The sequence below is a fragment of the Lolium perenne genome, chromosome 3 (genome assembly GCF_019359855.2).
Source record: "Lolium perenne isolate Kyuss_39 chromosome 3, Kyuss_2.0, whole genome shotgun sequence".
Taxonomy (NCBI): Eukaryota; Viridiplantae; Streptophyta; class Magnoliopsida; order Poales; family Poaceae; genus Lolium; species Lolium perenne.
In genome coordinates this window covers 123320034-123345671 of record NC_067246.2, presented here as the reverse complement: position 1 = coordinate 123345671, position 25638 = coordinate 123320034, and the positions used below count along the sequence as shown (strand labels likewise).

Here is a 25638-nt window from a genome sequence, read left to right as displayed (position 1 = left end):
AACCCCTCCAAATTATTAAGTTGCTAACAACAGACAATTGCATTAAGTATTGCGCGTAATGTAACTAGTGACTACATCCTTGAACATAGCACCAATGTTTTATCCCTAGTGGCAACAAGACATCCATAACCTTAGAGGTTCTTGTCACCCCTCCAGTTCACGGAGACATGAACCCACTATCGAGCATAAATACGCCCTCTTGCAGTTACTAGCAACAACTTCGCCAGACCATCTACGAATAACGGAGAGCATGCAAGATCATAAACAACACATAGATATAACTTTGATAATCAACATAACAAGTATTCTCTATTCATCGGATCCCAACAAACGCAACATATAGAATTACAGATAGATGATCTTGATCATGTTAGGCAGCTCACAAGATCCGACAATGATAGCACAATGGGGAGAAGACAACCATCTAGCTACTGCTATGGACCCATAGTCTAGGGGTAGACTACTCACACATCACACCGGAGGCGACCATGGCGGCGTAGAGTCCTCCGGGAGATGATTCCCCTCTCCGGCAGGGTGCCGGAGGCGATCTCCTGGATCCCCCGAGATGGGATCGGCGTTGGCGGCGTCTCTGGAAGGTTTTCCGTATCGTGGCTCTCGGTACTGGGGGTTTCATCACGGAGGCTTTAAGTAGGTGGAAGGGAAAGTCAGGAGGGGGCACAGGGGCCCCACACCACAGGCCGGCGCGGCCAAGGGGGGGCCGCACCGCCCTAGGGTTTGGGCACCCTGTGGCCCCACTTCGTTTCGTCTTCGGACTTCTGGAAGCTTCGTGGAAAAATAGGCCCCTGGGCTTTGATTTCGTCCAATTCCGAGAATATTTCCTTACTAGGATTTCTGAAACCAAAAACAGCAGAAAACAACAACTGGCACTTCGGCATCATGTTAATAAGTTAGTTCCAGAAAATGCACGAATATGACATAAAGTGTGCATAAAACATGTAGATAACATCAATAATGTGGCGTGGAACATAAGAAATTATCGATACGTCGGAGACGTATCAGCATCCCCAAGCTTAGTTCTGCTCGTCCCGAGCAGGTAAAATGATAACAAAGATAATTTCTGGAGTGACATGCCATCATAACCTTGATCATACTATTGTAAGCATATGTAGTGAATGCAGCGATCAAAACAATGTATATGACATGAGTAAACAAGTGAATCATATAGCAAAGACTTTTCATGAATAGCACTTCAAGACAAGCATCAATAAGTCTTGCATAAGAGTTAACTCATAAAGCAATAATTCAAAGTAAAGGCATTGAAGCAACACAAAAGAAGATTAAGTTTCAGCGGTTGCTTTCAACTTATAACATGTATATCTCATGGATATTGTCAACATAGAGTAATATAATAAGTGCAATAAGCAAGTATGTAGGAATCAATGCACAGTTCACACAAGTGTTTGCTTCTTGAGGTGGAGAGAAATAGGTGAACTGACTCAACATTGAAAGTAAAAGAATGGTCCTCCATAGAGGAAAAGCATCGATTGCTATATTTGTGCTAGAGCTTTGATTTTGAAAACATGAAACAATTTTGTCAACGGTAGTAATAAAGCATATGCATCATGTAAATTATATCTTATAAGTTGCAAGCCTCATGCATAGTGTACTAATAGTGCCCGCACCTTGTCCTAATTAGCTTGGACTACCTGGATTATCACCGCAATACATATGCTTTAACCAAGTATCACAAAGGGGTACCTCTATGCCGCCTGTACAAAGGTCTAAGGAGAAAGCTCGCATTTGGATTTCTCGCTTTTGATTATTCTCAACTTAGACATCCATACCGGGACAACATAGACAACAGATAATGGACTCCTCTTTTAATGCTTTAAGCATTCAACAATAATTAATTCTTTTCTCATTAGAGATTTGAGGATGTTTGTCCAAAACTGAAACTTCCACCATGGATCATGGCTTTAGTTAGCGGCCCAATGTTCTTCTCTAACAATATGCATGCTCAAACCATTCAACTCAGTGTAGATCGCCCTTACTTCAGACAAGACGAACATGCATAGCAACTCACATGAAATTCAACAATGAAAAGTTGATGGCGTCCCCAGTAAACATGGTTATCGCACAACAAGCAACTTAATAAGAGATAAAGTGCATAATTACATATTCAATACCACAATAGTTTTTAAGCTATTTGTCCCATGAGCTATATATTGCAAAGGTGAATGATGGAATTTTAAAGGTAGCACTCAAGCAATTTACTTTGGAATAGCGGAAAATCTAAAGGTATGATTGCTGCACCCCCATGGAGACCAACGAGGCTATCCACGGTAGCCACCTCGCGCGCGTGGGTTGGCTCGCTCATCTCGCTTCCTTTCCAGAGATTGGGCCATCTGTCGCGCGCGAGTATTGGCTCGAGGAAAAGAAAAGAGATCGGAGGAGGGCAAAAGGCCAGCGACCACACAAACCTTATCCTCTCAGTTTCGTCTCCTCCCCTTCCCTCGTCCCCGCTCCCTCCACTGGCCGCCAGCCGCCGCCACTCCCTCGCTCCTAGATCAGGCCAAGACGTCGCCATCGCCTGGGAACCTCACGCCGCAGCTCCTCCCCTGCGCCCTCTTCTTCGCGGGCGACCGATGGCGCAGCTCAGCCTCTACATCTGGCTCTTCTTCGTCATTTTCAGCAGTTGGCCGAGCTGCTTTGCCACGTCCTCCCCACCCCTTCTCCTCCCTGCTTTGCCACCGTGCTCCCCACCCCTTCTCCTCCCCGTATCCATGGGTTCTTGGAGGTGGTAAGGAAAAGGCTGCAACGAAGCAGCAGCGCCGTGCGCAGCTCTGATGGCCAGCACAGCCAACGCTGCTGTCGTGCCACCACCCTCATCGCCAAGAATAAGTCCACCTGCAGGTATGTACCTCCCCCCTCCCTCCCTCCCTCTCTCATCCTCATAGATTCTCATCTTTATTTGTGCAGATTTTGTTTCATCTATGCATACAAGGTGTTTGACAAAAAAAACTGTAGGGGAATATTAATATGTCTCTTCTCTTTGCACTGTTTTTTATTAAAAAGTTCCACTTCCGAAATTTAGCCTCAATAAAAAATCGAGTTGTTTGTCTAGATATTCGCAGTACGTCAAAATATGGGTCATGCGATTGGATAAGAACTGAACTAACTTCTTTTCTTCAATCCCCTGTCATCCCTTCCCCACCTCTTCCTCCCTACCTAACATTCACGGGTTGTGTTTCAGGCCTAGATTCGTTGAGACAGAGCTACAGATGCTAATAATGGTGGTGCTAAGATGAGGATCTGAGGTTCCCCTCTCCCATGTCAAATCGCCTTTTTGTATTGGGCTCGGTCTGAATTACTCTGTGTGTGCAAAAGAAATATCAATGCTAATTAGTTTTACACTGAAAAAACAAGACAACCAATGTATGAACTTTTCAGTCTTCTGTATTTGCAGATTAGTTCCTTAAAAAAACCATCTCCACTAACATGTGTGTGTGGCCTAGGAAGGAATAGTACGATGGCGGCAAGCTGGAGCGACAAGGTTGCCATGGCTGCTCCTCCATATAAAGATTTTCATGCTTGCTTGTTATCTTCATGCCAATCCATGTGTATGTTATACTGATTGTTCACTCACACACCCGCAATGTTTTTTGATCCCTTAGTTTGATATTGCTTTGCTCAAGTGCTTAGTGTGTGCTTTGCAGCTTTCATTAGAAGAGTTGAACACCGGCAAGGGATAACATCAGTAGGCCGGCTTGCTTTGAGATTAATAGTGCCGACGGAGATGTTATTTGGTAAGCTTCATATCAGCTTACTTCTTTTGGTACTATTCAACTATATGATAACCGAACAGAAAGGCGCTTGTTTATTTTCTTCTCCAATATATCTAGGAATTGCTTTGTGTGCAATTAATTATCAGATGCCCCTGCGCCGCGGGGACTTACTACAGACAATTGCAATCTGCATACCAGATTGGTTCTGATCAGATGATCTTTCAGATGGATGTTGAGGTAAAAACTCAAAGATTCGTGGATCGCCATTCTTTTTCAATGCTTACATTACTATTGTACCTCCACCTTTCTTGCATAACGGCATGCTATATTAAAATCGGTTGTGGGAACTTGAGTGACATGAAAGGTTTGCTTTTTGACATAAAAGAATGACCGTAAGAGAATCAGGAAGAAATATCTAATTATAAAAGATCTGATGGTTATACGGTTGGTCATAACATGCTGCAAAAATGATCATAGTATGAGACATTGAAATACAAAAATACTCTACTTTAGAGTGTGGTCCAGTGAAACTATTATATGCATTTTATTATTTTAAGAATTCACTACTAAATTTATTTTGTTAGTAGTGAAAGGTCTCATTGAATTTATGGATTTTTCTCATCGTGAGAGTAACTAGAAGAGGAATATCTTTTTCAGTTAATCATTGTTTACAAACCAACCGAGTAACATTGCAGCTAACGCGTATGTGCTTTTAGTAAATCTTCTCTACCTTTATATCCATAGTTTGAGGTTCTTTAAGGATTAATTCTAATTATCAGGTCTTTGGTATCATTATATTCGGAAAAACATGCTATTGTTGTTCAATGCTTGCAGAACATATGTACTGCAATTAAGTGCATTTATCCGTGAAATTGAGAAAGGCATCTCTGGTGCTTTCTCGGATAATCATTTTTAGTTTGACGGTGACTGTGCTTTAGGTTAGTCAAAGGACGTGGATATTTTAAATTAACACGTGATGTTAAACTATACTATAAGGCATTAAGATGGTTCTAATAAAATTTGTTTACGATAATCTTGTCTTGATCTATGAAATTTCATCTATGCTCAAATGTTTGGTTTTCATTCTGTTTTTAGTATTTGAAATCTAGCCGATTAACTGTTGAGTTCATAATTATTGGAAAGCAGACGAATGCTTTGGGTTGACTTTGCATTGTCACAACATGGCTTAAAACTATGCTCTGCTGATTGGTTGTATTTTTTGACCTTCATTCAGTAATTTCATGCAAATTTGAAAGATCGTTTAAAGGAGAAGCAACGTTATGTACCTGTGTGCTCCCTACCAGTGGTGCACCTTGAAGTCAGACTGGGTTGTCATATGCTTCTTCCTTAAGATTCAGAATACTGGGATGTGATGTACCTTGAAGTAAGGCTGGGTTATTTCTTAGATTTTTATTTATTATGGATCAATTTTTTTTTATCTAAAACAAGAAACATTGATAATTAGGAAGGCATACTAGCTGGCACCCAGCCTGTTGCTGAAATAGACCGGGTCATAAGTGAAAGTTTCCAACTGATCGATTTTCTTTTGTTTATATGAAACCCAGTTTTTGATAGTACCAACAAGAGAAATATAATTAGTGCCTCTACAGAGTGATGAATAGGCAGCTTACCTATAGTTTAGTATTTCTTCATAATTGAGTTCTTGAACTAATCCGCTATTATTTTCTTTTTTGACTCTGTTTTGTAGGTTCAGGTTCTAATAAATATTTGGCTTGGTCAAAGCAAAGCAGTTACGAAGTTGATACCCATTTTGCTAGAATATCCAGCTTCGGTGAAAGGACCGGTAACTTGCATTTTGGTTATCTGCACGTTTCTCATGTCCTTTTGTGAGCCAACTTAACTTTTGAATATTCATTCTTGTATAGGAAGATAACCACAATCTTTTGGGACGCATGTTTGGCTTTGTATCACTTGCAAGGTCTTGGAGTTTTCAAGATAGTGGACATGGGTCACATCTTCAGTTGTTATCAAGGAGTTTGTTGCTGAAGAAATACAACATGGTCGTAGGTGGCTCTATGGTGTTCTGGTCTTGCGAGCTTGTGGTAGGCCAGTGCTGAAAAGGTGTGTTGCAATGCCAGCATGCAGCCGGCGGCCGTCGAGGAAACTCAAGCACACTTTCCTCTGTACACCTAGGAATATGTTCTCTCTGGTACTATAATTTTCATCTCTTATAGATTAAATTATGAACACTAGCTGCACACCAACATGCAATGTTTTTCAGCAATCAAACTTTTATATACTCTGCAATTGTAAGCTTTTTAATCGATCTGAATTTCGCATCTACACTTCTTCCTTTAGTTAATTGGTTCTTTCTCCACAATTGGTGTGTGCTGCTATGTATGACTGCAAACCTGACATAATTTAGCTTTCTCTTAATTCTCCATTAGATTTACTTCTATTCTGTGTTATATTTCCAAGTCTATTTAAGCATGATCACAGTTACTAATTTTCTTGCGTTTAGCTTTCTTACTATCCCATTATATTTACTTCCATGGCATTTCTTTCTAAGAAGCTATTACTTACCAAATTTTATCTTTGCACTATTATATACTCTGATATCACTGCAAATTTTGGTTCTTTGACTAAAAAGGGCTTGGTTCTTTTGGTGTTGATTACGCAATAATATTGCTGTGCATCCCAATTCAGTAGGGGCCATCTGCAAAGGCCATTTTTGTTTCTAGAGGCATATGCCAAACCCATGACTTAAATAATTTGAGACCACTGGATTTGTAAGATTTTTAAACTGTTCTTCACCATTGTTCTGTGTCTGAAATATGTTGGTGTAGCCTATGAGGGAACCTACTGAACAATCGTATCAGTCATGCAATTTCATGTTTAGTGCTTGCTCTCTTTCCTACTGAGATAGATGCTATTGGTGTATATACTTATATGTGATGATGCCATGATTGTCTGCCCTCGAATGCTTGGTTATTTTTCAGCATGCGCTTTCTTTCATAATTCCGAGTTCAGAAGTAAAGGGGATTGAAATTATATTTTCATGTTCCATTTTAATTTAGCTGACATAGAATTGTGACCAATTGGTACATAGACAACGCCATTTCTGAACTGAAGGGGAAAAGAGAATAGGAGTTCAGTCTGTATCAATTATATTTAGCCAACTTGGATGACCACTAAAACTAAATCCATCTGTCATGTATATCAACTGTGATCCTGTTAACTTTACGTCAGAAAAATACCAGGTTGCTTAAAAGGGTGGATTTCACCGATTTGAAATTCAGCTTGTTTTTCTTAGTTATGAGCTAAAATCTTCTACTGATAGGCTGATAAGTAAATCACTTGACCATATCAATTTACATCAATCAAAAACACTTCTGGTTGCCAATGCCGTTAGGATTTGTCTGCAGCTCCTGCTGATCTTGGCCAGTCAGATGGACTTTTGGGCAAAGGATACCTTCAGCTCACTTAGTATATTTATTATTCTTCAATGTTCTCCTTTGTTTTTAGATATGCTTTATGATTTTGATGTTGTTTCTTTTACCGTGATCTGAAATAAGTTCTGGTTTAGTTATCTGTTTTGGTTTTTGTTAGGATAGGAATACTACACAGATGGTCATGCTCTCAGTCCTTTGTTTAACTTGATCTTTCTTTCTCAGGTTAATCATGTAATCATTACATAGATATTTCAGAAGCATATCACAGGATTTCTTTGCTTGAACTGGGAATGATAAATCTCCGCAGCTGTATTCTTCTTTGTTCCCATATATCCAGTCGTTCAAGATTGACCTATTAGTTAGACTTACAGAGTTTTTGAGTAGGTGCACTAATGTGTAAGTGTTGGTTTTCAGTATTCTGTGGGACTGAAGCATTTCAGTGTCAAATTTTGAAAGCATGTGTGTATATGTTTTGTTTGCAGATGTCAACTCCACTATTTCATCCTCTGTTCTCTCATTTAGTTCAGATACATCATATATGACTATTATAATCTTTCCGTCTTTCACTGCCACTCCCTTTATTTTGGAGAGTTGTTATAAATAATCACCATACTAACTCTCTGTATGTAGTGCAAAAATTATTTAGTTCACATTCAAACCTAGGTGGCATTAAGTAGCTGAGTTTGTCGATCTACCAACCCAATATATAAATAATTTGTTCTATTCTTGATAGAAATTTCAATACTAGGTACCTTAAATACAGAAATGTTTTATTTGATATCCCCATCTCTTCCATCAAGATTAGGGGTTCAAGCGGTGTCCCGCATAATCAAAACTAGAGCAAACTGAACCTGTAACTGATGCAAAATTAGCAGTGTTAGTGAAAAGATTTGTCTTGCATATCATCCCGCCTGACACCCTACTGCAGATTAATTTCCCAGTTTATATGATCCAGAATATGGGTAACAGGGTTTGCGCTACTTGTGTATACGTATTGTCTCTTATATTCCTGCTTTAGCTTTTACTAACCATATCTGGATGAAGTGGTCTATCCTTCAAAATTAAATATGTCAATAAAACATCACTATTTTTCTTCCCGTCCTCATGTCTTCTAAAATAGACTGTTGTCAACCTTTTTTTTTATCCATTCAACACGATATTGTGCTGCTCTTGATTACCGTACGGTATGATATCACCTGAATATTGTCTTTGTTGTTACTCAACAGCCAGCTGTTACATGGAGGTTGTCAAAATTCTAACCAATGTCATGATCCAGGTCATGTTCCATGCTCCAGGACATGCTGAAGAAACTGCAACTGTCCAATTAAATAACAGTCAGAGCACGAGATATATGGTTCTGAGTGAAAGGAAAATACTGAAAAATTATAGCCAGAATGGGTTTGTCATTGAAGATTATGCTACCGCTTCTATGTACAATATATTTCTCTACATTTTCTTTACATCTATTTATTACTAATTACTACTTATTATCGGCTTGCATTGCTTAACTGATCTGTGTAATTTTGTGTTGGTCCCAGTAATTAAGTCAACTACATTCTCTTTGTTCCCTTTTTGAAAAATATAATATTTTACAAAATCTTAATCAGTGTGGAAGAAATTTTTATTAGCTATGTCGTGTCCTCTAAAGACTGTCCTTCTTTTGTAATTGACATGTACATACGAATTAGGTTCCCGCTGCAAGTCCCCTTGTGCAACTGTGTGGATATTGATTTTGCCATTAGTTCGTGCTAAGTTGTTTTTGTGCTTCCCATTTTAAACGACTAAGTTCTGTGTATCTTCCCTACCGCCTACTCACATTAGATTTTCATACATGTTTAATATAGCGGTTGCCAAATTATTTATCAGTGCGAAAGTCAGAGAACGTGCTCCAAGGCTCGTCCCTGAAATACTTTTTCCGTACTCCATTTGTAATTTTATGTTATTTATCCCAAGTTCATTCCTATTGGCTTCGTTTTATAAAACTAAAATAAAATATTATTATTTTTCACCTAATTTTTATCGTGGTTATAGAAAGTACACAACGGCTTGAGTTTCACGGGATCGTGCGCCAAGGCGCACTTCTAAATCTAGTACCATGTAGTAGGTAGGTATGGTGGACACAAATGGCATAGTGGTTGGCTCAAGTATTTTGGATGCATGAGAAGTATTCCCTCTCGATACAAGTTTAGGCTAGCAAGGCTTATTTGAAACAAACACAGGGATGAACCGGTGCAGCAAAACTCACATAAAAGACATATTGAAAACATTATAAGACTCTACACCGTCTTCCTTGTTGTTCAAACTCAATACTAGAAATTATCTAGACCTTAGAGAAACCAAATATGCAAACCAAATTTTAGCATGCTCTCTGTATTTCTTCATTAATGGGTGCAAAGCATATGATGCAAGAGCTTAATCATGAGCACAACAATTTCCAAGTATCACATTACCCAAGACATTTATAGCAATTACTACATGTATCATTTTCCAATTCCAACCATATAACAATTTAACGAAGGAGAAACTTCGCCATGAATACTATGAGTAGAAACCAAGGACATACTTGTCCATATGCTACAGCGGAGCGTGTCTCTCTCCCATAAAGTGAATGCTAGGATCCATTTTATTCAAACAAAACAAAAACAAAAACAAACCGACGCTCCAAGAAAAAGCACATAAGATGTGATGGAATAAAAATATAGTTTCAGGGGAGGAACCTGATAATGTTGTCGATGAAGAAGGGGATGCCTTGGGCATCCCCAAGCCTAGGCGCTTGAGTCTTCTTAATATATGCAGGGGTGAACCACCGGGGCATCCCCAAGCTTAGAGCTTTCACTCTCCTTGATCATGTTGCATCATACTCCTCTCTTGATCCTTGAAAACTTCCTCCACACCAAACTCGAAACAACTCATTAGAGGGTTAGTGCACAATAAAAATTAACATATTCAGAGGTGACACAATCATTCTTAACACTTCTGGACATTGCATAATGCTACTGGATATTAGTGGATCAAAGAAATTCATCCAACATAGCAAAAGAGGCAATGCGAAATAAAAGGCAGAATCTGTCAAAACAGAACAGTTCGTATTGACGAATTTTAAAATGGCACCAGACTTGCTCAAATGAAAATGCTCAAATTGAATGAAAGTTGCATACATATCTGAGGATCATGCACGTAAATTGGCTTAATTTTCTGAGCTACCTACAGGGAGGTGGACCCAGATTCGTGACAGCAAAGAAATCTGGAACTGCGCAGTAATCCAAATCTAGTACTTACTTTTCTATCAACGGCTTAACTTGGCACAACAAAACACAAAACTAAGATAAGGAGAGGTTGCTACAGTAGTAAAAAACTTCCAAGACACAAAATAAAAACAAAGTACTGTAGGTAAAAACATGGGTTGTCTCCCATAAGCGTTTTTCTTTAACGCCTTTCAGCTAGGCGCAGAAAGTGTGCATCAAGTATTATCAAAGGATGATGCATTCTCAGCGGGGTGCGGAGTTTTCTCAACCAGGCATAGTATATTAGATACATAAGTTTTAGCATCTCCCTTTTCATTAGTCTTAGGCATGCTACTCTCATCAAACAAATTTTTAGGAACAAGCCAAGCATAGTTATTTTCTAGTGCATCATTCATAGCTAGGAGTTTACATGGTATTGGTGCTTTGATCTCCCCACCATCATCAATATTATTAGTGTATCTTATTTTATCCATGTCCATCTTTTCAAGGAGACTAACAAAATTAGCATGAGAACCAAGCATATTAAATTTAGCAAAGACCTTTCTAGCTTCTCTTGCTAGACCACCAAATTCTCTAAGAAGGGTTTCTAAAACAAAATCTTTCTTTTCCCCTTCTTCCATATCACCAAGTGTGAGAAACATGTGTTGGATTATAGGATTAAGATTAACAAATTTAGTTTCCAACAGGCGAACTAAATGCGCAGCAGCAATTTCATAAGTAGGCGCAAGGTCTACCAAGTGTCTATCTTCAAAATTTTCAATGGTACTAACATGATTGAAAAATTCTTCTATATTATTTCTCCCAACTATAGACCCACGTCCTACCGGTATGTCTTTTGTGGTAAAATTAAAAGGAAACATGATGAATCAAGTAAGGTAAATGCAAGTAACTAATTTTTTTGTGTTTTTGATATAGCAAACAAGATAGCAAATAAAGTAAAACTAGCAACTAATTTTTTTGTATTTTGATTTAGTGCAGCAAACAAAGTAGTAAATAAAACTAAGCAAGACAAAAACAAAGTAAAGAGATTGAGAAGTGGAGACTCCCCTTGCAGCGTGTCTTGATCTCCCCGGCAACGGCGCCAGAAATTTAGCTTGATGACGCGTAAAGCACACGCTCGTTGGGAACCCCAAGTGGAAGGTGTGATGCGTACAGCAGCAAGTTTCCCTCAGTAAGAAACCAAGGTTTATCGAACCAGTAGGAGTCAAGAAGCACGTTGAAGGTTGATGGCGGCGGGATGTAGTGCGGCGCAACACCAGGGATTCCGGCGCCAACGTGGAACCTGCACAACTCAACCAAAGTACTTTGCCCCAACGAAACAGTGAGGTTGTCAATCTCACCGGCTTGCTGTAACAAAGGATTAACCGTATTGTGTGGAAGATGATTGTTTGCAGAAAACAGTAGAACAAGTATTGCATGGGATTGTATTTCAAGAAAGAGAATTGGACCGGGGTCCACAGTTCACTAGAGGTGTCTCTCCCATAAGACAAACAGCATGTTGGGTGAACAAATTACAGTTGGGCAATTGACAAATAAAGAGAGCATGACCATGCACATACATATCATGATGAGTATAGTGAGATTTAATTGGGCATTACGACAAAGTACATAGACCGTCATCCAACTGCATCTATGCCTAAAAAGTCCACCTTCAGGTTATCATCCGAACCCCCTCCAGTATTAAGTTGCTAACAACAGACAATTGCATTAAGTATTGCGCGTAATGTAACTATTGACTACATCCTTGAACATAGCACCAATGTTTTATCCCTAGTGGCAACAGCACATCCATAACCTTAGAGGTTCTTGTCACCCCTCCAGATTCACGGAGACATGAACCCACTATCGAGCATAAATACTCCCTCTTGGAGTTACTAGCATCAACTTGGCCAGAGCATCTACTAATAACGGAGAGCATGCAAGATCATAAACAACACATAGATATAACTTTGATAATCAACATAACAAGTATTCTCTATTCATCGGATCCCAACAAACGCAACATATAGAATTACAGATAGATGATCTTGATCATGTTAGGCAGCTCACAAGATCCGATAATGATAGCACAATGGGGAGAAGACAACCATCTAGCTACTGCTATGGACCCATAGTCCAGGGGTAGACTACTCACACATCACACCGGAGGCGACCATGGCAGCGTAGAGTCCTCCGGGAGATGATTCCCCTCTCCGGCAGGGTGCCGGAGGCGATCTCCTGGATCCCCCGAGATGGGATCGGCGTTGGCGGCGTCTCTGGAAGGTTTTCCGTATCGTGGCTCTCGGTACTGGGGGTTTCATCACGGAGGCTTTAAGTAGGCGGAAGGGCAAGTCAGGAGGGGGCACAGGGGCCCCACACCACAGGCCGGCGCGGCCAAGGGGGGGCCGCGTCGCCCTAGGGTTTGGGCACCCTGTGGCCCCACTTCGTTTCGTCTTCGGACTTCTGGAAGCTTCATGGATAAATAGGCCCCTGGGCTTTGATTTCGTCCAATTCCGAGAATATTTCCTTACTAGGATTTCTGAAACCAAAAACAGCAGAAAACAGCAACTGGCACTTCGGCATCTTGTTAATAAGTTAGTTCCAGAAAATGCACGAATATGACATAAAGTGTGCATAAAACATGTAGATAACATCAATAATGTGGCATGGAACATAAGAAATTATCGATATGTCGGAGACGTATCATAGGGTTCTGCAATAGTACAAGTTCTTCAATCCTTTGCGTATGTAGATCATAGTAATCTGTAAACAATGGCGAAAATAGGGTATTAGGGTTCAGAGTAGGGTTCATCGCTGTCATACAGATCTACCGGACAGTCCGGGTATTCACTACTAGCCTGTCCGTTGCTCACCACGACGGGCAGTCCGTTGAGCTCCCGACGCCGGCCTGTCCGTTCCCCTACACGCCGGTCAGTCCGTCAACGTCCCCGGCAAGTCCGGCGCGCGAGCCAGACAGTCCGGGATTTGTAGTCCGGCTTGTCCGTTGCTGTTTCGGCCTGTCCGGGGCTTTGTCCGGCCTGTCCGGGGCATTGGCCGGCATGTCCGGTAATGGCATTGTATTACCAATCCTGCCTTAGTTAATAAGTATTCTATTTGAGACAGTATTACTTATATTTCCATGTATTCAGTACTTAAAATTCATGAATCAGTAGGGATGCTTATATTTAATTATACACCGCTCTCGCATCACCTTGTTCTAGTCCCATATTTTTGTTACTGTTACACCCGTAGTATCACCACCAAAAAGTACAAAACACAATTGCCAATTTCTAATTGCTATAATCATGTATGTTATCTACAGGATGGAAGTAGTTGACGAAGTTCCTTGCTCGGTTGAAAAATGGTGCAGCTTTGTTGACAACATGTCAAACGAACAACGAGGTGCACTTTTTTGGCTCTGGTGTACATTGTATGCTCGAAATGCCAAGGATAAAGATGCGGCAGTCTGTGCTGAAGTTTCTAGTGCAAGCTTTTGATCTTGAAACCAATACATTTGGGTTAAATGAGGGAAAGGACCATATTTCCCTAGGAGGCAAAGAAATCTATGCATTATTTGGTTTAGAGGACAAAGGTTTGAATGTTGTGGCCATAATTGCTCAAGAAGGCAAAGAAGCGCAGGGACGGATACCACCTGACTGGCTCGATCCGTCAACAGAGAATCTCTTAATTGATGATTTAATAATGGATGTTGAGCTTCGTGGTGGCTCAGATGACGATTTTGTACGCAAGGCCATCATGGTGCTTCTCGCCACAGTACTTGCACCGTACTCTAGTACGGTAATTTCACAGCCGATGTATGCATTGGTAGAAGACCTCGATCGAGCTAGGAAGATAAACTGGAACTCATTCACTCTGGAGTACACCTTGGAGGGCTTAAGGCAGTGTAAAGGTGGACAAGTAATGAGGCAGTGGCCAAAAGGAAACATGGCGGCATTACAGGTAAACCGTAATATTTCTTAGTCAGGTAATATTTAACTGCAGTTTTTTGGTCACAACTATTTCTTAGTCATTCTTAATATCTTTTCTTCTGCAGTACATGTATTGGGAGAAGGTGCAACCTCCTGGTGCACCAGCCTTTAACCCACTGGTATGTATGTACCCATTGATGAAGAACTGGACCGAAGTAGAAGGGAAGAAGAGAGACGCCTCCGACGCGCAATATGGCCGTGGGAAGGGAAAGGTAAACAATTTTTTCTTGTTCATATTTGTTTCAGCAGCTCATGTTTAACAACAATAAATAATTTGATTTTGTAACATGCAGATTGACAATGATATTACTGCGGAGCGTAGACTCTCAAAAATAAACATAGGAAATAGTGTTGGGAGAAAAACATCCATTTCAAGGAAGGCCACAAAAGCTCCTGCGAAAAACCCCCCTTACATGGAGCAACTTTTGGAAAGGGTTAATCGCATGTCTGGGGAGCTTACTCTTGTCCGTAAGCAGATTGCAACTATAGCAGATTCATGCGCAGAGGTAAAAACGTGGCGAGTTTAATTATGCACGGATCATTCATTTTGGACCTGCCATGACACATTTTTTTTCCATTGCAGAGAGTTATTGCAAAGTTAAATCAGGAGGGGATCATTTATAGACGTGAGAACAAAGGCACGTCTGAAGGGGACAAGGAAAGCGAGAGCAGCCATAAGGGAGTTTATCCATCAAAGTACTTCACATCAGTTCAGAAGGACGAGGATGTTGACGACGATGTTGTTAACGAGGACGAGCTAGACAATGCAAATGGCAGCACACCTGCACCACCTGTTGCACGCAAATTAATGGTCGATGATCCTCAACCATCTGTACTGTTTAATTGCAGCAAGGGTGACAAAAAAATCCTATCGAAATTACAAATGATGTTCCCGCTCGATCGTCATCCTCATTATCGTCTGGAGCATTTGTATCTGCAAAGCCAAATGAACCTCACAAGCGGAAGCGCATGCCATCCGCAAAGGTCCGGTCCCCTTACTTGTCTGAAAAAATGGCAAACAAGCGTCAAATCCGAGATGAGAAAAATTCTGAGGGTAAGTTTGTTCGTGTCACATGCAAATTTCTTAACGACCTTTGCATTTCACTAACCACAGTTCACCCGTTACTTGTTCGTTGCAGGTAACTTCCATTCACTAGATGCACTACTTCAGGTTAATGATTTGACTGAAGATCACGTCGAAGCTGCCGTGTCACTTGTAAAAGAACTATCAAAGTGCTCCCGACGCCGCAACAAAAAAGTTTACTCTTGTGAAGGACTCGTGCTGACTGCCCACCATGTTGCATCTATTATAACCCATGACTGGTTGATGGGCGATGTAAAAACAAATTTTTTATCCCTGTTGTATTACACAATAATTTTCTTGATTGAAGGGCTAATTAGTTGTGTGTACCAATAATTTTTGCAGGTCATCAATGCTTATGTGCGACACTTGTCTCGTCGTGTTCCAGATGATCGTGTCCTGTCCACCACATGGAGGTCGACGCATCTCATAGAAGGGAAGATGAGGGGTAGAGATTATTTTCCACCCGGTCACCCCCAGATCGAAATAGAGAAGGATCGAGCCATTCACAGATGCATGGACGAGTATTTCCATAAACCGAAGGTACAATCACATGCAATGCAATGGTGTACATAATTCATTCAGTGTATATTGAAACATACTTACACATTTTTATTGCAGTACTATCTCGCAGTAAACGTTAATGGCAATCATTGGGTCACCGTCGTGATGCATGTACCCAAGAAGGAATTTCAAGTATTAGATTCCCTCTATGTTCTTCGCAGTTACATACATGTCATTGAAGCATTGGTATGTTTTCATACTACTTTACTGTGTCATAAGTATTTTGTTCAAATATTAATCATTACTTACTTAATCTTAACTACTCGTTTTACTTCAGAGAACCGAAATTGCTTATGACATAGCAAAAGCAGATCATGGTTTTCCAGATCCTTCGAACTGGCCTATAAAACAATACAAAATGGCAAGACAAAAGGATGGGTGAGTACATGGCGCAACTGATTTTCATCTATATTAATATACAATGCAATGTTACTTACTGTTTTTTGCTTGTCTTGTATTATGACAGAAACTCATGTGGACTTTGGGTCCTAAAATGTATGGAAGAATGGGATGGAGATGAATTTAGAACCACTATTACACAGGTAGGTAAAACAAAATTCTACTTACATGATGAACTAGCAGCACATGTCATAACATGTTCTCTTACTTTATTTTTGCAGACACTCGTTGACTCTACCAGAGAAGTTATGGTCGGTGAAATAATTTTTTCACCTAGTAACGAGCTGGATAGGATCAAAGATAAACTACTCAACCCCAATGGCGAGGAAGATGATTCTTAGGTCCAAGGTCTAGTGGATATGGTCGGGTTTTCATCCCGTAGAAGGTTTCCCGGCAGTGTTCAAGAGACTTGGTTCATTTTATTTTCTATTTTCAGTTAGCTGTGTAATGACTTGGAAACTATACTTTACAACACCTATTTGCGTCATATGGAATACCATACTTTGTGTAATATGTATGCAATCATCAAGTGCCGGATAGTCTCACTATTGTCCGTGGACATCATCACTATAATCTTTATTGCGCAGAATTTGTTGTCAAACTTTTGCAAACAATCCGTTAACACCTTTGCGGATGATAATAACTTGGTATGAAAACCTTTATCTCAAAATACTTCAGGTGCAGCAATTTACCCAAAACCAATTGTGTATTGACTTTGTCAAAAATAATACCCAAAGATTAGGACTTATTAATAGCTTAGGTCAACAAATTACTGAACTGGTACAAAAGGGATAATAGTAGCCTCATAAAGTGAGTTCACAAAAACCGTTTCGACATTTCGCGCAATGGATAAAACTTTGGTACTTGTCATCTGCATTTTTCTTCACTTGCAATGAAGATAGGCGAAGGAATTGGACATTGCATACCAGGAAAACCCAAGCTTGAAAGAGAACTTTACATCTGTCCTGTGAGAAATGCTGGTGTTAATTCATTGCCGGACAGACCGGAGAAAGACGCCGGTCAGGCCGACCGAAGCTGCTGCCTGTAAGTCTTGTCCCCGGACATGCTGGTGGATCTGGCCGGACAGACCGGAATGCAGTGCCAAAAGCCGTCGAGTATTCGTTAATTATTTTCCGGCCTGGCTGGTTCTCTACGCCGGTCTGGCTGGTACAGTAACTCCTTGGCCGGACAGGCTGGCTCGTCTGGCCAGACAGGCCGATAGAATTGGCAAATGCCTCTGGAAATTTTATGTTCCTCCGGAACAACATTACCGGTCTGTCTGGCGTCTATGCCGGACAGTCTGACCGGTCGATCACGTAAACCGCGCCCCGGACAGTCCGTTCCCCTATGAACTGGATGTCTGCCGTACCCGGACTGTCCGGTTGGGTAACGGCCGGACTGTCCGGTGTCTCCGATCTGCCATGGCCGGCCGGCGCCCACCACGATGGTGCACAGGGCACCATGATCCGCCAAACTCGCCGGGGGGCCCACAACTGTGCCGTACTTGTATCTCGTATAATTGACTAATTGAATTGGGCTATACGAATTTTCTACGGTGCCACGTATCGGTATTTTATACTAATAACGAAGGGGTATCGAGCGATCTTAGCCGTTCTTGTGTTTGAGCCCGCTTAAGCCCAAACTGAGTTTGAGGAAGTTTGGGGGGGGGGGGGGGGGGGGGTTGTACCGGAGCAGACGCCGACAAAGAATGCGCAATGCGATACGCCCAGAGGCAAACAGATTGGAGGAGAAAGTTTCAAAGAAAACAGAAAATCATGCACGAAAAACCGAAGGAATATTGAAAGAAAAACTAACAGCGGGAGGCCGTCCCAAGAAGGTAGAGCATGTCGAAGTCGACGGCCTCCCCTTCGGCAAGTCGTCTGAAGTTGTTCCCTATGACCAACCCCTAGCGAGACTAAGTGGCTAGTGCGTTCATGTCAACTCTGATATTACACCGTTCATTCATTGAGCATAGTAAATTTATCATACATAATGCAACATCATATTTATGGAATGATGGTAAACCTATGGCATATAGTTAGGTTTATTTTAGATGCATCAACCTCTTTTGATGACTGCAATAAAACCTGTTGTGCTGCTAGAGGGAAACATTCAGATAAAACTGCTTTCTCTTTGTGATAAATAATTAAATGAAGGAAGTGCCTACTCTTCATGGATAACACTAATATAGATTGTCTTAGTAGCCAAAAAGATGTTGAAGCACACTTTCTAGAAACTTGATTAGTGAAGAAATGAAATAAAAAGATGAGACGTCCATGGGGAAAGTATGAAACCTAGCCAAGCATATAGTAATGTTCAAGTGCGGAGGACCATATGTAATATCTTCTTGATGCAGATCGTTCTTAGCAAAAAAAAAACGCAAATAAGATTTCTACGAAATCTCGGTAGTAAGTTTATATGCTGATAATATATAGGGAGAACCTGTCATGTCTGTGAAATCTGAGATCACCAATCTTTACACACCAATCACTATGAGCTTAGTTCAGATATTGCTGATAATATATAAGGAGAACCTGTCATGCCTGTGAAATCTGAGATCACCAATCTTTACATACCAATCACTATGAGCTTAGTTCAGATATTGGGAAAATGCCATATCTTGTGACAGTTGCAGCGTCAATCCTGAAATGCTTGAAGGATATGGCGTTAATAAGGACTAAGGAGGGTGAACAAAACCATGGGAAAGTGGTACTTGAAAATAAAAAACCGACTGCCTGTAGTGATTACACAGAGCATTTATAGGCTACAACAAATAATCTGACCTTGGCTGAAACAATCCATAAGAGAACGCTCAGGAATGATCTCGCATCCAAACTGCTTTTGGGGTCTAGAATCCCATAATATTGATGCGCTCGGACCATCCAGTCGACCATAATCTATATCCTCGAGAATATCATGATCAAGAGGGAAAAAGATAGGGAAGTAAGTTAGGCACATTTTCTGACACCACTTCGCTGAAAAGTATAAGCTAAGAAATCAGTGTAGAATTCTGCTAGTATTTCTAAACCAGTCTCTTAATTCAAATATCACTTTAAGTGTTGTGTGTGTACCTTAAATTTTGAGATGGATGCAGTTCCAGTTCTAGAATAAAACAATAACTATCAACATATCCAGGTGACCGACCATTCAATGTATTTCTATAGGAAGGAGGGAAACGGTTACTAAAGGTAAGTCATTCATTAATTTTCTTGCATTCTTTGAGTGCAAAAAATAGAGTAGAACCCTGCAAAGTTAGTGTTTGAATACATGTTTTTCTACTATCGGTTCTAGCATTGTTCATGTATCATACTCCAGTTAAATAGGCAGATGGCTCAGAATTTCTACCGTAATACACTGGCGGTTATAATTACAGTACTGTTTGTTGCACAATGGTTTTTCTTAACAAATTTGCCGCACAATGGTAACATTTAACTCTTAAGTAAATTAAAACAACTTTCCCTACTTAGTCTTATCCCTTAAGTAAATTAACTTACATAAACTATGTAACTTTTGCTGGAAGACCAAGATTCATGAATCAAGAAGTAAAGAATAACCTATGAACTGTGTGGATAGTCCGACCTATGTGGCTCAGGTTCCGACGACCTAGCAAATACGATTCTGATCTTTCCTCACTGGTTGACGATGACAAATGAACAATCATTAGGGATTGGTCCTAGAATGGAACTAATGAGCTGTCCAAATGGTACCTCCATGGCTCCATCATAGAGGTAGCAATAGAACATCACACCTAAAAATTATGATCGTGTCATCAATTGTTATAGAATGAAACCTACTCTTACCATAAAATCGGTAATAACATATCTAGCTAACACCCAAGTCAATCGTGGATGCAGACCAAAGCATGGATGGAGACCAGCTCAATGCTGGGAATGGCACATTTTATACCCTATCCAATAGTGCAACGTCATCCACAAAAGAGGATGCCGGCAAGGCCGCATGTACACACCTGCTGGCAACTCTGTGGAAGCCGGAGAAGACGGTGGAGGCGTCCATGATGCCCACCGCTCACCATGTGCAGATCGAGGACGACCTTGGCACTGCTAGCGCCTAGCGGCACACTGACCAGCATGATGGCCTCCGAATAAAACAACAACCGAACTCGACCCTGGCCCTGAAAAATGGTGGTGTTAGATTGGGAAACAAAAGATCTGGCGGCTCCACATACGAATGAAGGAGAAGGGCTCCTCCACCATCAATCCTCCCACCCGCCATGGATAGAAAAAACATAGGAAGAAGAAAGCCCAACCTCAATCAGAATTTATTGGAAAGAGGGACCAACTCGAATGGAGGAAGAACCTCATGCCTCTCACCTCCGGCCACGTTGCTGCAGGCGATGGGGAGAAGTAGGCCGAAAACGGGCGCGCAGAGGGAGGTGTCAAGGGAGTCCGCCGCATGCATTCTCCTCGGATTTTATGGACGGCAGCTGCTCCAGCCGTCCTGACGCGCTGGCCATGGCTGTTCTTTGGGCGGAGGCAGGCACGCAGCCTCTCCATCTAAGTGCCCCCGTCCCGACGCGTCGGCCATGGCAGCCCTCTTGGAGGTGAGCCGCGCCCACGGAAGGGATCCCAGGCGCAGGTAACCCAGGGCAGCGACAGGGCGTTGGGAGGCGGGCATGGGAGCCCGGCAAACACTCGGCCGACGGAGATTTCTGGGCGGTAGTGGATAATTTCGGTCAAACCGTCAAAGCGGTGCAGGGATGAGGAAAGGACAGAAAGATGTGGGTCAAACCGTTAGAACTTTCCAGATGAGGGAGAGAGAAGACGTAGAAACCACCCAGGAGTAATCCCAGCCTCAATCACTGGGAAGAAAGGCAGCTACCGGTTGCCGGTAACCTATTCCCCCAAAGAAAAAATAAAAGGAAAAACAATCAATCGGTCAAATTAAGCAAGCGATAAAATAGGAGATACGTGTCGCTGAATGGGTGGATGGAAACAAAGGAAAATTACACATCTACAGTGCCCGGTGAATAAGGATGTTATTTTTATATAGGGTACAGTGCCCGGTGAATAAGGATGCGTCAAACTGTCTTACTTTTATATAGGGTATAACTAGGAAACAAGCCCGTGCGTTGCACTGGGATAGAGAAAACTAACTTTTAAATTGTCCTCACAAATCAAACTTTGCCCCAAAATTAGTCAATCAGTGTAACATAGCCCCAGTATAAACAAATGTGGTGGTATAAGGGATGTATAAAGCTGATTTTATTAAGCGACTTAATCGAAACAAAGCTAGCTATTGCCGAGACTGTTGCAAGCTATGTCGTATTAGTACTCCTAGCTGATAGAAGGATTAGTAATCATGCCCCGGACGATTTTGTAGCAAAAGGGTGCACTTTTTGACCTCCGCTTCTGGATTTATTAGGTGGAGGCCAACTTTGTAGGATGTATATTTTTGTTTGGCAAAAAAAAAATCCTTCTTTTAACATTGAAATTTTAGCCAAGTAACTTCGAACAAAAATGGGGTTAAGCCTTAGCAAAATAAAGATTGAGCTGAACCAACTAAAAAAAAAATTTAGCGAAATCACCTTCAGGCTCTCGTATATGGGTTAAGTTGCATACATATTGCAGTGCAAGCATCTGAAATAATCCATCGTATTTGATAGCTACTGAAATCATCAAAGGAGCTTTTTTTCTTCTTATTCTCTCACATTACACGGCATAAGCAATCCTCTTTCTTCTTTTTTTCATCTGTGCACGGTTAGGCAGGGATCGGTTTGGAGACAACAGTACTTGGGCATCATGCCTACATCCGTGGAACTCTCACGCCTGTACATGAGCAGCTTCAGACCACCCGCCTGGCAAACTCGATCTAATGCTGAACTCGGATCCGCGAACAACGACGGCAACAACCCCACGGTCATCTCTTCTTGGGGTCTTCACCAGGTGTGGAGGCCACACCATTCATCTCCCGGCCTCGACCAGCAGCCACCGGCTCGACCAGCAGGAAGCTGGCCTGCTGCAGGCCCATCCATGTTCTTGCTGCAGCCGCGAGGCGCCCTTCCCTTCACCGTGCTTTTCTCCCTGGATACCCACCAGGACAGTGCCGCCGAAACCTCTCCTTGTGCGGTGATTCAAGCTGCGGGCGCCGACCAGAACGGGGCGTTCGTGGGTGAGGCGCCGCGGACGCCCAAGAAGGCGCAGAGAAACTCATGGTCGCCGTGACGCACCTGCTCCAGCGGTTGCTCAAGTCGGGCCCGCTGTCGCCGCGATCAAGAGCTTTTTTTTTTCGAATCGTTGATCTTGCGGTCGACGGACGAACCGTTTATTTGACTCACAGAAATCTAAAAAAGAGAACGTCTCGGTTCATGAACCACGTCGTATACGCGACGGAAACCAGGAAGAGCGATCGTAGGACGGAGAATTACTCCTTGCGTTTCGGGGCAGATGGCGCTTCCCTTTTATCTCGCTGATTGCGGGGTTGATTAGGAATCGGTTACATTTACCTCGATGTGAGCCACGGACGTAATTGGGCCACGCCTAGGAGCAACATACACGATTGTTGGAAGTTGAGGCAACGCGTTTTTAGCAATTGAGATTGAGATCGAAGGGATTAAGGACGGACGAAATCACATACGAAGGACGAAACGGACCAATCGAGGGAAACACTTCTCCCTTTATTATTAGGTATAGATATAATAAGGATTCTAATACAGTTGACTAAAAATCTCTAAAGAGCTCTAAACTCCCAGTGTTGGGAGCGTCTGTGAGCCTCCCGCGGGTCGCTATCGTCTGGCCTACTTGCAGGAAAGGTAGGATTTGGCTTCCGATCGATCATGGCGGTGTGAGGTGTCGCTCTGCTGATCCTCCAGCACTGGTTTGCTAGCGCGTTGTAGGTCGGTTTGGTCGACGTCCGTGGAAGCCTCCAGTCAATCAGAAAAGAAGGAGGATGAGGATTGGAGGCCAGGCGGACGGAGCCGCGACTAAGCGGCCCGAGACACCGGCAAGTTCGTGGCACCGCGCCGGAGCCCCGGATCTATGTGGAGGCGTGCGCGTGCGATATGATACCACACTGGTGGCGGCCCTTGGGATCGATGCGGAGGTGGCTTTCCTGTCCGCCGTTGGAGACGAGATCGGGCGACGGCGGCGTGGTCGCGCGCACATCGGCGGTTCTCTTTTCTCAAGCGCGCGACCCAGAGCGCCGCCTAGTGTAAGTGTTTCCGAAAAAGGGGCCCTCACCATGGACCCAAGGATCCGCCAGCCTTCGATTGCGGCCGAGACAGACACGACGGCAGCCACCGCGTCGACCCCGCCAAGAGCGGAAGACCAGCGCGTGCGGGAGGCAACGCGCTGCTGGGCATGGCGCGGGCTGAGGAGTCGACTAGTACCATCCTGAAGGTGCTACTCCCCTGCTTACCCGGTGCAGCCATTGCTCAGCTGTTTGTCCATCAATGGTGCTGGAAGTTAGTAGATGTGTTACTCAGATTCCAAAGAACACATTATTTAGGATTTGCGTGTAATCACCTTATACCAATGTTAGAACTAGCGATGGTGTATTCTGCGGTGCTTCATGGATTGACGTATTCTTTGACAACTTTCCAACGTCTTTATTCGTTCGAAAAAAAAGGAGATAGGATAGAAGTTGGGGGATCGTCAATCCAAGTGGATTGAGCTGAACCTCTAGCCATTTTTGCTAACTCATGAGCTACACTATTGGCTTCACTAGGTGTATGTTCAAACTGACTTTTGATAAAATCACATGCTAGATATGGTAACAATCATCAAAGATCCCAGCCGCTACTCCATCACAGATCGCTCCATTTTGCATAGTCTCAATCACATCCATGCAGTCTGAGTTCATGATGACACGATTGCATCCAATTGATTGGGCTAACTCGAGGTAATGTTTCAAAGCTATAGCCTCAGACCTGAACACATCAAAAGCGTGATCTATCCTTGTATTCCATGCAGCCATAAAACACCCTGAGCTGTCGTGGATAACAACACCTGTCGTCCCTCTCAGATTGTCTTCATCAACGAAGCGTCGACATTGACCTTGACATAATCCGATGGGGGTTTAGACCAACCAACTTTCTTGTGTTTTGTCATTGGTATATTATCAGCTCGGTAGTTTGCTATTAAAGAATTGATCGCCACCGCAGATCTCATCTCCGTTTGAACGGTTTCGCTGTTTACTATTTTCCTCCTCTCCCACCATAAGAACCAACAAGTTGTTGCATATGTTTTAGAAGTAACAAGCTGCCCTAGAGTACTGGTTTTTGATTGCTCTGTACATAGGAGATATTCCTGTTAGCTGTAGAAATCAACTAGGATAGCCTCTGTGCCAGGATGAAATAGATGCAGGGGTAGTTACCTTCTCCCTTGGAGGCGGATGAGCCTGCCGGTATCGACATGGTCACGGAGGCGGATGGGTGAGGGAGAGGTGGTGGTGGCGGTGCTTCCCTTCAGTACTTCGAACCCTAGATCGGTAGGGATGTCGGTGGGGCATACTGCGCGTGACGAACCTTGTATCATGTGTTGCCGGCCCCCACCTCTTTATATAGCGCAGTGTGACAGGGGCCCGTCAACCATAGTGGGTTGAGCGTCCCCTATCAGGGTGCAGGTCAAGGGGCCTGGTGGGTCATTGGGCCCACTCAGGAAGGAGATCGTCCTAACATTCTCCCCCTTGATCTCAACTTTTCTTTTAACTTTATACTCTTACTTTATTCGTTTCATTTTTGATCAGTACATAGGGCATGTTTCATCGTCACAGCTCTATTGCCGATAGAATTAGATAGCCACAATACACTTCTCTGTTTTGAAACAAATTCTTTTACTTTTGGGTCTCTTATGATCCAAGATAGGTAAGACTTTCCCTTAAACCCATGCCGGCTATGTGTTCCTTGAACACGCTAGGTGGTAAGCCTTTCGTTAGCGAATCCGCAAGCATATCTTTTGTCCTTATATGCTCGAGACTTATAGTTTGATCATGGATCTTGTATTTCACAACATAATACTTTACCTCAATCGGTTTCGTAGCATTACTCGACTTGTTGTTGTGAGCATAAAATACTGCGGGATGATTGTCGCAGTACATCTTTAGTGGTTTGTCAATACAATCTACCACTTTCAAGTCGGGTATAAATTTCTTTAACCATAATGTGTGCCTTGTGGCTTCATAACATGCTATAAATTCTGCATACATCGTGCATGATGCAACTATTATCTGTTTGGAGCTTCTCCACCAAATAGCTCCCCCCGCAAG

General features: G+C 42.4%; 2 long non-coding RNA genes across 9 annotated transcripts; both read left to right on the top strand.

The window, feature by feature from the left end:
* The first annotated feature begins 2935 nt into the window (after positions 1-2935).
* LOC127342276 (uncharacterized) lies at positions 2936-5884 on the top strand. 8 transcript variants are annotated; one of them, XR_011755349.1, is made up of 8 exons: positions 2936-2965; positions 3215-3278; positions 3487-3581; positions 3678-3767; positions 3864-3983; positions 4981-5130; positions 5455-5550; positions 5633-5884. It is a non-coding gene; the product is annotated as an uncharacterized lncRNA (long non-coding RNA). The 8 variants fall into 8 exon arrangements; XR_011755348.1 differs by having other exon boundaries at positions 3481-3581; XR_011755346.1 differs by having other exon boundaries at positions 3477-3581.
* Positions 5885-6317: 433 nt separating this feature from the next.
* Positions 6318-8756, top strand: LOC139838480 (uncharacterized). Its single transcript, XR_011755350.1, has 2 exons — positions 6318-7555; positions 8436-8756. It is a non-coding gene; the product is annotated as an uncharacterized lncRNA (long non-coding RNA).
* The last annotated feature ends 16882 nt before the right edge of the window (positions 8757-25638 follow it).